The sequence below is a fragment of the Microcaecilia unicolor genome, chromosome 5 (genome assembly GCF_901765095.1).
Source record: "Microcaecilia unicolor chromosome 5, aMicUni1.1, whole genome shotgun sequence".
NCBI classification, from domain to species: Eukaryota; Metazoa; Chordata; class Amphibia; order Gymnophiona; family Siphonopidae; genus Microcaecilia; species Microcaecilia unicolor.
Genome location: NC_044035.1, coordinates 254,203,497 through 254,215,688, shown reverse-complemented (window position 1 = coordinate 254,215,688; position 12,192 = coordinate 254,203,497).

The window sequence follows — 12,192 nt, the reverse complement described above, 5'->3', positions numbered from 1 at the left end:
GAGTGGTGCCATCCTGGCCCAGTTTCACTCATTTCTTACGTTGTCTTTGTGCTTATCTGATTTTCATTCAGTGATGCAGGCTTACATCTTTTCTTGCATTGATTTTGGGTTTTTTTATGGTTTGGCAGCTCCAAATGACTTCATTTACTTCTGTTTGGCCTTTACATGCTTCATTTCGTAATACTTACGCAGGTTCAGGCATTAGGATTCCTGGGAAGGAATGGTCTCAAGCAAGATCTCTTTCTGCGTCTGCTGCTAAATTGTGAAATACTTTGCCTGATGTCCCCTACATTGTTTAATCTTTTTTTTTTAGCACCGTTAGCTTCTCTCATTCAATCTTTAGGCTTTCACATTTGCTTATACGCTGACGACACCCAATCATCGGTAGTACACCACCACTGGGACAATAATTTCTTAATTGAAATCAGTGACAAACTCTCAAAATTTGCATGTTGGATAACAGATCATCGACTGTCTCTGAATACCAATAAAACTGAGGCCTTGTGGTTTTCTCAGTCACGTCCTAGTGACCCTCCCCATGTATTCTTTCATCAGTCAGTAACTCCGATAAAGGAGAAGCTTCTTTTTCTAAGTGTTGTACTAAACAACACTCTTTCTTTTAAAATCATATATATCTCATACCATACAAAAATCTTTTCTCTTTGAAAAATAAGATCTTTGAAACCTTTTTTGGAACCCAATAAAACTTTAATTTGTGCGTTAATCCTTAATTGTCTTGATGATTGTAATGCCCTTCTTATCAATGGATCACTTTATTCGTCTAGACACCTTCAAATAATTCAAAAGTCTGATTTATAATGCTAGAAAATTCAACCATGTAATACCTCTTTTATTCAAACAGCACAGACTACATATCCAATACAGGATTCAGTACAAAATATTTTATTTTTATTACATTTGTACCCCATGCTTTCCCACTCATGGCAGGCTCAATGTGGCTTACATGGGGCAATGGAGGGTTAAGTGACTTGCCCTGAGTTGCAAGGAGCTGCCTGTGCCTGAAGTGGGAATTGAACTCAGTTCCTCAGTTTCCCAGGACCAAAGTTCACCACCCTAACCACTAGGCCACTCCTCCACTCCAAATATTGAGTTTGGTCCATAAGGTTCTTGTTTCTGGCTGTCCGCTATATCTCAGTTCTCTTCTTATTCCTTATCGACCACAAAGACTACTTCCTGTGTTCAATTCTGGTCGCCGTATCTCAAAAAAAAAAAAGATACAGTGGAATTAGAAAAGGTGCAGAGAAGGGCGACGAAAATGATAAAGGGGATGGGACGACTTCCCTATAAGAAAAGGCTAAAGCGGCTAGGGCTCTTCAGGTTGGAGAAAAGGCGGCTGAGGGGAGATATGATAGAGGTCTATAAAACAATGAGTGGAGTTGAACGGGTAGATGTGAAGCGTCTGTTCACGCTTTCCAAAAATACTAGGACTAGGGGGCATGTGATGAAGCTACAATGTAGTACATTTAAAACGAATCGGAGAAAATGTTTCTTCACTCAACGTGTAATTAAACTCTGGAATTTGTTGCCAGAGAATGTGGTAAAGGCGGTTAGCTTAGCGGAGTTTAAAAAAGGTTTGGATGGCTTCCTAAAGGAAAAGTCCATAGACCGTTATTAAATGGACTTGGGGAAAATCCACTATTTCTGGGATAAGCAGTATAAAATGTTATGTACTTTTTTTGGATCTTGCCAGGTATTTGTGATCTGGATTGGCCACTGTTGGAAACAGGATGCTGGGCTTGATGGACCTTTGGTCTTTCCCAGTATGGCAATACTTATGTACTTATGCACTTATACAGTGGTGGAAATAAGTATTTGATCCCTTGCTGATTTTGTAAGTTTGCCCACTGACAAAGACATGAGCAGCCCATAATTGAAGGGTAGGTTATTGGTAACAGTGAGAGATAGCACATCACAAATTAAATCCGGAAAATCACATTGTGGAAAGTATATGAATTTATTTGCATTCTGCAGAGGGAAATAAGTATTTAATCCCTCTGGCAAACAAGACCTAATACTTGGTGGCAAAACCCTTGTTGGCAAGCACAGCAGTCAGACGTCTTCTGTAGTTGATGATGAGGTTTGCACACATGTCAGGAGGAATTTTGGTCCACTCCTCTTTGCAGATCATCTCTAAATCATTAAGAGTTCTGGGCTGTCGCTTGGCAACTCGCAGCTTCAGCTCCCTCCATAAGTTTTCAATGGGATTAAGGTCTGGTGACTGGCTAGGCCACTCCATGACCCTAATGTGCTTCTTCCTGAGCCACTCCTTTGTTGCCTTGGCTGTATGTTTTGGGTCATTGTCGTGCTGGAAGACCCAGCCACGACCCATTTTTAAGGCCCTGGCGGAGGGAAGGAGGTTGTCACTCAGAATTGTACGGTACATGGCCCCATCCATTCTCCCATTGATGCGGTGAAGTAGTCCTGTGCCCTTAGCAGAGAAACACCCCCAAAACATAACATTTCCACCTCCATGCTTGACAGTGGGGACGGTGTTCTTTGGGTCATAGGCAGCATTTCTCTTCCTCCAAACACGGCGAGTTGAGTTCATGCCAAAGAGCTCAATTTTTGTCTCATCTGACCACAGCACCTTCTCCCAATCACTCTCGGCATCATCCAGGTGTTCACTGGCAAACTTCAGACGGGCCGTCACATGTGCCTTCCGGAGCAGGGGGACCTTGCGGGCACTGCAGGATTGCAATCCGTTATGTCGTAATGTGTTACCAATGGTTTTCGTGGTGACAGTGGTCCCAGCTGCCTTGAGATCATTGACAAGTTCCCCCCTTGTAGTTGTAGGCTGATTTCTAACCTTCCTCATGATCAAGGATACCCCACGAGGTGAGATTTTGCGTGGAGCCCCAGATCTTTGTCGATTGACAGTCATTTTGTACTTCTTCCATTTTCTTACTATGGCACCAACAGTTGTCTCCTTCTCGCCCAGCGTCTTACTGATGGTTTTGTAGCCCATTCCAGCCTTGTGCAGGTGTATGATCTTGTCCCTGACATCCTTAGACAGCTCCTTGCTCTTGGCCATTTTGTAGAGGTTAGAGTCTGACTGATTCACTGAGTCTGTGGACAGGTGTCTTTCATACAGGTGACCATTGCCGACAGCTGTCTGTCGTGCAGGTAACGAGTTGATTTGGAGCATCTACCTGGTCTGTAGGGGCCAGATCTCTTACTGGTTGGTGGGGGATCAAATACTTATTTCCCTCTGCAGAATGCAAATAAATTCATATACTTTCCACAATGTGATTTTCCGGATTTAATTTGTGATGTGCTATCTCTCACTGTTACCAATAACCTACCCTTCAATTATGGGCTGCTCATGTCTTTGTCAGTGGGCAAACTTACAAAATCAGCAAGGGATCAAATACTTATTTCCACCACTGTATGTACTTATGTACTTCCTCTAATACCAATCAATTGGTAGTTCCTTCTTCACAGAAAATATTTTTCGCCTCTTCTCAGGAATCTGCATTTTGTTGCATAGCCCCTACTCTCTAGAATGTGCTCCCTTCTCATATTTGTAATGAATCATCATTACCTACATTTAAAGTCCTTTTGAAAACCTGGTTATTCAGATGGGCCTTTTCAGAATATTTTAGCTATTTTAGATTGTTTGTGTTTATTTTGTTAGTTAGTCCTTGTTCAGTTGATTCTTTTATTGTGTACCGCTCTGATGGCTTACAAAGGGTGGTATACCTAAATTTCTCTAATTAATTAATTAATTAATTAAGATCTATTTACCATTTTTTACTAAAATTAAATTGTTTTTATTTAGGCAAGCTTTCTCTGTAGTTTTTTTTTCCTGTTTCTGTTTTGTTTTGATGTTGTCTATGTTTGTCATAAGCCACTGAGAATATTGTGGATCTGGTGGTTTATAAATGTTTTTAAATAATTAAGGTGCCCTTTTACAAAGGCGCATAAGGGCCTACGTGCATCCAGCATGCGTCAAATTGGCATTACCAGCTGGCTTGCATGTGAGCCTGGCAGTAATTCCGAGTTTGGCGTGTGCTCAAAACACACAGTAGACAATAATTTTCTATTTTCTACCGCAGGGTCGTTCTCAGCGGTAATCGGCAGTTGGAGCGCGCTGGATGGTTACTGCACGGGTCACGCGTGAGCCGTTATCACTAAGTCAATGGGTGGCGTTAAAGGCTTAGGCTGTAATAGATGCGAATGGTTTTAATTTTGCCACACATCCATTTCCCGCCCCCCCCCCCCCCCCCCCAAAGCCTTTTTTCCAAACACGGTGGAGAAATGGTCCAGCTTGCATCCAATACATGTCCCCACACTACCGGAGGCCACCTTTTGGCGTGCCTTTGTAAAAGGGCCCCTAACTAAATAAATATAGATGCCTATTAGATGTCTATTATTAGGTGAACCAAAAGAGGATGACCACTACCATTAATAGTACCCTAGTTTTAAAAAATTCCCTATTCATTGCTTTATGCAAGTCAGCTTAGAGCAGTGCTTCCCAAACTTTTATCCAATGTGACACAATTTTAACACTTAATTCACTTGGCCCTGGATTTTAACGCTTAATTCACTTGACCCTCCACTTCCTTCCCCTTCCTCATTCAGTTCCTTCTACCACCACTTATTCAAAGTATAAATGCAGCAGTGGTGACAGTCAGCACTGAATCCTGTGTCTTAATGTGTGCTCACAGCCCCTATTACTTTGCATAGGTTTCTAATCTAACAGGAAGTCAACACATTCACTGACTCATGGGCCCCATGCTGACTGCCTCTATTGGGCATATGTCCCTCTGGACCTCCACTAGAGCCCTCTTTCTGTGATCCTATCAACTGATTATGTGACCCTAGTTGGGGAAAGGGAAACGGGACCTGAGGTTTTTGCAACTACATTCAAAGTGATTTACATATATTCAGGTACTTATTTTGTACAAGGGGCAATGGACGGTTAAGTGACTTGCCCAGAGTCACAAGGAGCTGCAGTGGGAATCGAACTCAGTTCTCCAGGATCAAAGTCCACTGCACTAACCACTAAGCTACTTCTCCACTCCCAATGCTCAGATTGGAACCACTGACTTAGAGGTCTGCTTGTCATATATCTAATTTTAGAGACCATTGTCAAAGAAGTTTTTTCTTTTCCCTCCATGTTGTTTGTTAACTAAGTTATCAGATTTAATTTTTTGTGACATTTTCTGTCCTGGGACGTGTGGAAATGCTACATTACAAAGAATGAACATCAGAACATACATGCCGATTTTGGGGTCTGTTTGTTTGCCAGCCGCAGTTAGTGCTGCAATTTCAGGAGGTGTGTTTTCTTGGCTAAGGACACTGTCTGGCTTGTCAAAACTCATCCCATTCTTTCCAAGTTTAATAGAGCTTTGTTCCTGGCAGTGGATCATGGTACTAACCACAATAAAGTAATCCCTCTCTATCCAAGAAATAAAATAGAGATTTGCATTATCTACGTAATGTGCTGCAGCATACTGCTGCTTGCTTATTGCTGATAGCTTTCTCTTGTTCAAAGAGCTGTCCTGTGGTCTAAGAATTATGGGACCCTTTCACAGAAATCAGGATTCATCCACTGGGCTGTAAGGTTAGCTCTCTAGTATTTAAAAAAAGAAAATCCCGAAGAGAAAATCTTACATATATCAAGTCAATAAATAAGGGAGAATAGGTCATTTGAAGAGTCCAATGCAAAATTTAAAACTGAAAAAATTAGTCTTGTAGCTGCTGAGGAACTCAGTAGGGAAGAGTGCTTGCCTGAATTCTCAGAGCTCCTAATGTATAACATCAAGGGGTCATTTTACTAAGCCACAGTCGTGTTTTAATTTTACAGTAGAAATCAGCTGGCGGTAAATGCTGAGTCACCCATAGGAATATAATGGGTGTCTCAGTGTTTACCGCCAGCTGATTTCTACTGCGAGCTAAAAATGCTACCATGGCTTAATAAAAGACCCCCAATAGAATATGTATTATATCTTTGGGAAAGATAGGTCAAGCAGGCTTGGTTTGTCTTTTTGATAAGCAAGGCCTGAATAAAAGAAATCAAATTGACTGTCTGACCCTAAAAAGGAGAAGTTACAATGACACTTGTTTTTGACAGTTGGCAGCTGGCAGATGCCGAAATCAAGCTCTGACGAAAATAACTTAAATAAACAGCAGGTGCAAGTTAAAATGAGAACTATGTGGTTAAGTGACCGGTAGGAGCATCGGGAAGTCTAGATGCAAAAAAGCAGAAGGGGATTTTTGGGGCAGGTTGGTGCAAATCTGCGGTTTGGGGATGTAACAAAGGTCAGTAACGGTCAAATTAGATGGAAATAATGTTGGCCGAAAAGAATATTTAAGAACTGAAAGCTCATATGCAAACGGAGACACATCTTGGACGTGTCAGGCCTCCCGGCCACTCCGTTCGATGAACTCCCATAAGAATATGGCTATATTCTTATAATTGACTGCTTGCTTTGGGTGAATTAATAAACTATTCATATTTAACCTATCTCTTGTTCTCTTCTCTCATTCTTTATATTGATAATTGTCTGCACCGGAAGGAGTCAGTAAGGTAATATTAGAGCAGCCTTGGGACTTTCCATTGCTTGGGATACCTCAGAAAGGCGGTATATCAGGTCCCATTCCCTTTCCCGTTCCCTCAACTAGGGTCACATAATCAGTTGATAGGATCAGCTGGTCTGAGGTGTCTTGAGGACTGAAAATAACCCAGACTTTTATACAAATAACATGCCTAATCTGATCTCATTTGTAGGCAGGCAAACTGGTGGGTCACAAGTACAAGTTCTGACTCTTCAAAGAAAGCTCCAGATTTCAGGAACTTGGTAAAACAAAATGAGAGTCCAGTATAATCAATGGGAGGCTCTAGTAGCAGCAGACTCCTCCTCCTCCAACTATAAAGCAGAGACTCCAGATAGGAGCAGTGTCTTCGGTTTTGATCTCCCAGTCTCTGACCTTTTATTAGCTACGGAGTTTCTTCAAGCCAAGCCTTATTAATGTAGATCTCTGACATATATTAAACCTGGTGCGGTGACACCCAGATCAGTACATCATTAGGCATAAAAGTAGTGATAGATGTTGTAGGAGCCAGAACCTACAAAGTTACCCAACTGTAATGGATGCTCAAGAATGGAAACCCCTCTGCACCTCTTCATCACACAGAAAACAGGAGCTGATCTAAAGTTGTGAATTCCAACATCTGTTTTCTCTTCAGGGTTCTGAGGATACTAAACAGCACCTTAACACCTGAGCTCAGACTCCTTGGACTCACCATTTGTCTACTACAGAACTGTAAGTTAATCCATTTCACATCAGGTGAAAAGAAAAGGAGAACTGTGTTTCAGACCTATCACCTCTAGTGGTACTTATAAGATAAGGAGAGTGACCACTGCTGGCAACAAAAGTGAACTATTTGTTAACTTTTGTATGTATGTTTGGATACAGTTTCAAATTGTTACCATCTGCTTCTACCACATTTGAACATATTTTGGAGTCAACTGAGTTATGTGGAGGGGCATTTTCAACAGGGGACGCCCATCTCTAAGGGAGCCACGAAGGGGCGAGGCCGACCGTATTTTCGAACGAGATGGCCGGCCATCTTTCGTTTCGATAATACGGTTGGGGCCGGCCAAATGTCAGAGATGGCCAGGTTTGAGATGGCCGGCCTCGGTTTTCGCCGATAATGGAAACCGAGGCCGGCCATCTCAAACCCGGCCAAATCCAAGGGGCATTTGGTCGTGGGAGGAGCCAGCATTTGTAGTGCACTGGTCCCCCTCACATGCCAGGACACCAACTGGGCACCCTAGGGGGCACTTCTAAAAATTAAAAAAAAAAAAATTAAAATAGCTCCCAGGTGCATAGCTCCCTTACCTTGGGTGCTGAGCCCCCCAAATCCCCCCAAACCCACTCCCCACAACTCTACACCATTACTATAGCCCTTATAGGTGAAGGGAGGCACCTACATGTGGGTACAGTGGGTTTTGGCGGGGGGTTGAAGTGCTCCCATTTACCACCACAAGTGTAACAGGTAGGGGGGGATGGGCCTGGGTCCACCTGCCTGAAGTGCACTGCACCCATTACATACTACTGCCAGGGAGCTGGGTATGACATTTGAGGCTGGCATAGAGGCTGGCAAAAAAAGTTTTTAAAGTTGTTGTTTTGAGGGTGGGAGGGGGTTAGTGACCACTGGGGGAGTCAGGGGAGGTCATCCCCGATTCCCTCCGGTGGTCATCTGGTCAGTTCGGGCACTTTTTTGGGACTTGGACCTGAAAAAAAGGGACCAAATAAAGTGGACCAAATTCTTTTTCCATTATCGGCCGAGGGCGCCCATCTCTTAAGCATGCCCCGGCACGCCCCTGTCTCACCTTCGCTACCCTTTGGACACGCCCCCTTGAAATTTGGCCGGCTCCGTGACGGACTGCAGTTGAGGCCAGCCAAAATCGGCTTTCGATTATGCCGATTTCGCCGGCCTTGAGAGATGGCCGGCCATCTCCCGATTTGTTTCGGAAGATGGCCAGCCTTCTCTTTCGAAAATATGCTGGATAGTGTTCTGTCCCCATATTCAGAGAGGCAGGGTATATTGTGATGTATTTTTAATGTGAGCATTATCTGTATTCAATTGCATTGTTGTGTATAGTTAGCACTTTTAGGGCTGCCTTTCCTATAGTTTGCAGTATTCTATGATTAACTACTTGTGAGGTATCCCTATTGGCTGTTAGCTCTGAGGTAGTTCTCTCTCTGCCTCTGTGGACTGTGTGAGAGAGCCCAGTCATCCTAGCATGCTTTTCTGATCAGCAGCTCATGTAAGGGCTGAGGCTGATCCCTTCTTTCATTTACTATAATTCTATGAAAACTTTTCACCATCTCCCCAAGTCATACCCTATTCAGTTTTCCCCCTTATTCGCCTTTGAGCATTACAGCTTTTCCTCTCAGCTGGGCTGAGGTTCTTGCCAGCTCCTTACTTCTGGGGTTGCTAGATATAGACTCTAAGGGCTTCTTTTACAAATCCACACTACCATTTCTTGGTGTGGCATATGAGAGAAAGCCCATTCAATTCCTATGGGCTTCCTCTCATTTGCTACGTGGGAATCATTAGCGCAGCTTTGTAAAAGAAGCCGTAAGTGCAAAAGGCTATAATTCTCTTCTAAACAACTGAACTATATACTGGTAAAGTTTCTACTTGGGGTTGGTTTAAGCTGGCTGTTGACGCTACTTTATACAATGTTCTACAAACCCTGTCATGGGATCTAGATCTAAGAATAGACACCCCTCCACTTCAGAGAACCCTTGAATTGCATTGGTCTCTAAAAAGAGATGTTTTTACCTTTCAAGTCTCCACCTAAGATAAGCCATATACATGCAGAGGTGTCTTATCTACAGTCAATAGTCTGTTTGATTCACTAGGGTTTGTGGCTCCAGTCACCATTCAAGGAAGATCCCTACTGAGGGAGTTTTCCCAAAGTACTGCTGAGTGAGATGTCCCATTGCCATAAAGAAATGCAACAAGAATGGGAGAAATGGTAAGATTCTCTAAAGACTCTTGAACAACTACACATCCCATGCACTTACATCCCTACAGCCTTTAGTACTGCCTCTCACAAACAGGTTGCATCTTCATCTCATCAACCAGCTAATCAAATACCAGACACTCATAATCAAGATGCCATCAGAGATATAGAACTACAGATCATCAATGACAACTTGGCACCACCTGGGAGCTTCAACAAAAGACTTCTCTGGAAGGCAAGGGCCTTCTTCAGTAGAGCCATCACTGAGCTAGTGATCCACACCAAGAAGAGATGAGAACATCATGGACCATTGTCCACTCCAGAGAATCAAAGACTTTTCTCTCTCTTTTGTGTTTGTTGTTTGTGTTGTCTGTCTTTCATTTCAGCTCCTGCGAGATTGCAAGTGAGAATTCGCCAGAGCAATAGTGAACCGGAGACAAGCAAGAAGTTGCCAAGTTTAAGATCCAGATATAAATGGACTTTTGTAAACTTATAATGTTTATAGTTTAAGAAGATAAATAGTGGTATCTACCAATACAAAGTGGGGAGTTGCTGCCCCCATATATATGGAGGCAGGTTATATTGTGATATATATTTAATGTGATTATTATCTGTATTCAATTATATTGTGTATAGTTAACACTTTGTTTTAGGTCTGCTTTTCCTATAGTTTGCAGTATCCTGTGATTGACTCCTTGTGCGCTTTCCATATTGGCTGTTAGCTCTCAGCAAGGCTAGCCCTCTCTCTCTCTCTCTCTCTCTCTCTCTCTCAGGCTATGTAAGAGAGTGTTCAGTCTTCCTAGTATGCTTTTGTGATCAACAGCTGTTCTAGGGGCTGATCCCTCTTTGGACTTACTATAATTCCATCAAGATTTTTCACCATCTCCCCAAGTCATACCCAGGTATTGACTTTTTACCCCCTTATTTCCCTTTGAGCATTACAGCTTTACCTCTCAGCTGGGCTGAGGTTCTGGCTAGCTACTTACCTCTGGGTGGCTAGATATATACTCTGTGTGCAGTAATTCTCTTCTAAGCAACTGAACTGTAAATTGGATTTTCTTTGTTTATTATGAGTACTACAATAAAGAAGAGAGTCTACTGGTAAAGCCTCTACTTGGGGATGGTTTATTTATTTAGATTTTGCTCACACCTTTTTCAGTAGTAGCTCAAGGTGAATTACATTCAGGTACTCTGGATATTTCTCTGTTCCAGGAGGGCTCACAATCTAAGTTTGTACCTGAGATAATGGAGGGTTAAGTGACTTGCCCAAGATCACAAGGAGCAGCAGCGGGATTTGAGCCAGCCATCTCTGGATTGCAAGACCGGTGCTTTAACCACTAGGCCACTCCTCTTAAGCTGGCTGTTGTAGCTACGCTGTACTTTTCCTAGAACAGCACATATAGTGAAGGTTTTCAAAAGTCTGAACTGCTTATTCAACTTCCTGGAGTAATATGGTATTGGTTTCCAAATTACCAAGTTTATTTAATATTTACTACCCTGTCCTATGAAAATCTCAAGTGTGGTTTACAATCTAATAGTATAAAAAGAAAGTAGAACATAACCAAGGACATGACACAATAAGGGTAAAAGAGGTAGAACTACAATCATAATAGTAAAGTGGGTAGGGTAAAACTGACTTGCAAAATTCCAGCTAGACCCAATTAACTGCTGATAAGTAGGTAATATTATTGATAGGCATCAGCAAATAGATAAGTTTTAAAATCAACTTTAAAATTCAATAGAGAAAATTGTAATCTTAATGAACTGGGAAGAGCATTCCATAGCTGGGGGCCTTGTACTGAAAAAATAGATTCTCTAATGTGTTCATGAATTAGCAAATGGTAACTGGGAACAATGAGTTGGTTCTGCTGTGCTGATCTCAATGTTCTATTTGGACAATAAAGGATGAGGAGAAGGGAGAAATATAATGATTCATTGGAAGAAAGTGTTTTGAAGATAAGAAGTAAGATTTTATAAGTAATACGGTGATTCAGGGTAACCAGTGTGCATCTTTCAGATAGGATGTGATATAATCGTTTTTTCCTAACCTTCGCTATCAATCTAATTACTGTGTTTCTGGCGATCTGAAAATGACGGAGTTCCTTGACTCTGAGTCCCTGATATAAAGAATTACAATAATCTAGTGTAATGAATCAAAATATTGAGTGTTGGGGGCAGAATTAGAGATAATCTATAAATTTGTGTACCCAATTCCCCCTCTATAGGGCATTCACCAGGCAGCCACCTAGGCAACCACTACAACCCAAGGTTACATTTTTTTATAGGACGTACATCAAAGGTTAGGGGAGAGATCTCTATAAATGGAAGTTTTCTTGTCTTCTGAATGAACACTTCCAATAAACCCTACATTTAACATACAACCTTTTATAGCACAGATTTAAGGAGAAATTTGTTCTTACTTGCATAGATGCCATTGGCATCCACAGTGCTGGCTGCTATGTTTATATGCTAATTTCCTTTCCTTGATTCCTGCTAGACTAGTTTAAACTAATGGGTTATGCCAACCTCCCAGCAGATGGTGGCAGAGAAACTGAACTTTCCAGTGGCATCACCAGTGTAAGGAATGGTGCAGCCTGGAACTTGTTAGTAAGTAAATGCCAATGCAGATACACACACACACAGACAAACATATAAACACAGAACATCACAAAAGAGCCCTCTGCAA